Here is a 2,387-nt window from a genome sequence, read left to right as displayed (position 1 = left end):
TCTCTTTCTCCCTTTCTTTCTCTCTCTCTCCCTCTTTCTCTTTTTCTCTTTCTCTCTCTCTCTCTCTCTCTCTCTCTCTCTCTCTCTCTCTCTTCTCTCTCTCTCTCTCTCTCTTTCTCTCTCTTTCTCTCTCTTTCTCCCTCTTTCTCTCTCTTTCTCCCTCTCTCTCTCTCTCTCTCTCTCTCTCTCTCTCTCTCTCTCTCTCTCTCTCTCTCTCTCTCTCTCTCTCTCTCTCTCTTTATATAGTGCCATTAATGTACATAGCGCTTCACCGCCGCAGTAACACACGTGACAATCATATAAATAATACAAATAACAGATCATGGGAATAAGCACTTCAGACATAAATATAATATTTAGGAAAAGGAGTCTGACCCGAAGAGCTTACAATCTAATTGGTAAGTAGAAGGAACGTACAGAGACAGCAGGAGGGCGTTCTGGTAAGTGCGTCTGCAGGGGGCCAAGCTTTATGTATGAGGTGTATAGTATCAGCCACGGAGCTGCTCATATGCTTCGTTACAGAGGTGGGTCTAAAAGGTGGAGAGAGAGGGTGCCAGCCAGATATTGGAGGGAGGGCATTTTTTGGTGGAGATATGGGAGGATGGGGTATACTGAGATATGTTGGAGAATGAGACAATGAAGTCCAACCAGAGAGAGACATAGAACACAGATCATCATTTGACTAACACACAACGTTGGATGAATGTGCACTTGTATGCTAGAGATAACCAGAGTAGGTCGGGTTTTATCATGTGGTGTCGTGGATCCTTTGGACACCTATATATTCTGTTATAGATTACGTAGGTTACATATACCGTCATACAGGGCTTCCCAACACCCGTCCTCAAGGGCACACCAACAGCTCAGGTGGTTCAGCATATCCCTGCTTCAGTCAAAGACTGAGCCACTGATTGAGCCACCTGTGCTGAAGCAGGGAATATCCCTAATACTGGGACTGTTGGTGTGCCCTTGAGGACTGGAGTGGGCCAGTCGTTGTCTGAGTCACTGATTTGAGACACCTGTGCTGAAGCAGGAATATCCTAAACACCTGATCTGTTGGCGGGCCCACGAGGACTGGAGTGAACCACCCCCTACTGGAAGAGGAGGTTGAAAAATGGCACACGTCCGACGCGTTCCACCTATGTCCCATTTAGACAGCGGACACTTCTCCTATATTTGTAGTTGCCGTATATTGACCCAGAGGAAGGCAAACGGAAACCACCAGTGACACATTAGTCCTTTCAAGGTTACAATCAACAAAATAGATCTCCCTGGGAGGTATGCTCTTAGCAGACAGTGTGCACTGCGGCCCATCAGCTGGATTAGCTCACACTGTTAGAGCTGCGGCTTAGAAAAGCAGTGGTTGTAGGTTCTAGACCTGTTGGATCTGGCACCATTCCAGTCATTAGGTTGGGAGTATTATTTTCTTGGGGTGTGGGAGGAAGGAGGGAGTATTTTTTTTTCTTACGGTGTGGGGGGGGGGGGAGGAGGAGGGAGTATTGTGTTGTTAGGGTGTTGGGTGTTGGAAGGAGTATTCTTTTCTTAGGGTGTTGGCGGAAGGAGGGAGTAATGTGTTTTTAGGGTGTTGGGGGAATGAGGGAGTAGTGTGTTGTTAGCGTGTTGGGGAAGGAGGGAGTATTGTGTTGTTAGTTTGTTGGGAGGAGGGAGGGTTGTGTTAGGTTGTTCTGGGAAGGAGGGAGGGTTGTGTTGGGGAAGGAGGGAGTATTGTGTTGCTAGTTTGTTGGGAGAAGGAGGGAGGGTTGTGTTAGGTTGTTCTGGGGAGGAGGGAGTATTGTGTTAGGGTGTTGGGGGGAGGAGGGAGTATTGTGTTGGGGTGTTGGGGGAAGGAGGGAGTATTGTGTTAGGGTGTTGGGGGGAGGAGGGAGTATTGTGTTGGGGTGTTGGGGGAAGGAGGGAGTATTGTGTTGGGGTGTTGGGGGAAGGAGGGAGTATTGTGTTAGGGTGTTGGGGGAAGGAGGGAGTATTGTGTTGGGGAAGGAGGGAGGATTGTGTTGCTAGTTTGTTGGGAGAAGGAGGGAGGGTTGTGTTAGGGTGTTGGGGAAGGAGGGAGTATTGTGTTGGGGTGTTCTGGGAAGGAGGGAGGGTTGTGTTAGGGTGTTGGAGGAAGGAGGGAGTATTGTGTTGGGGTGTTGGGGGGAGGAGGGAGTATTGTGTTAGGGTGTTGGGGAAGGAGTGAGGATTGTGTTAGGGTGTTGGGGAAGGAGGGAGTATTGTGTTAGGGTGTTGGGGGGAGGAGGGAGGGTTGTGTTAGGGTGTTGGGGGGAGGAGGGAGTATTGTGTTAGGGTGTTGGGGAAGGAGGGAGTATTGTGTTAGGGTGTTGGGGGAGTATTGTGTTAGGGTGTTGGGGGGAGGAGGGAGTATTGTG

This window comes from Ascaphus truei, unplaced genomic scaffold (assembly GCF_040206685.1).
Source record: "Ascaphus truei isolate aAscTru1 unplaced genomic scaffold, aAscTru1.hap1 HAP1_SCAFFOLD_1305, whole genome shotgun sequence".
Lineage (NCBI taxonomy): Eukaryota > Metazoa > Chordata > Amphibia > Anura > Ascaphidae > Ascaphus > Ascaphus truei.
This window is presented reverse-complemented; position numbering follows the sequence as displayed.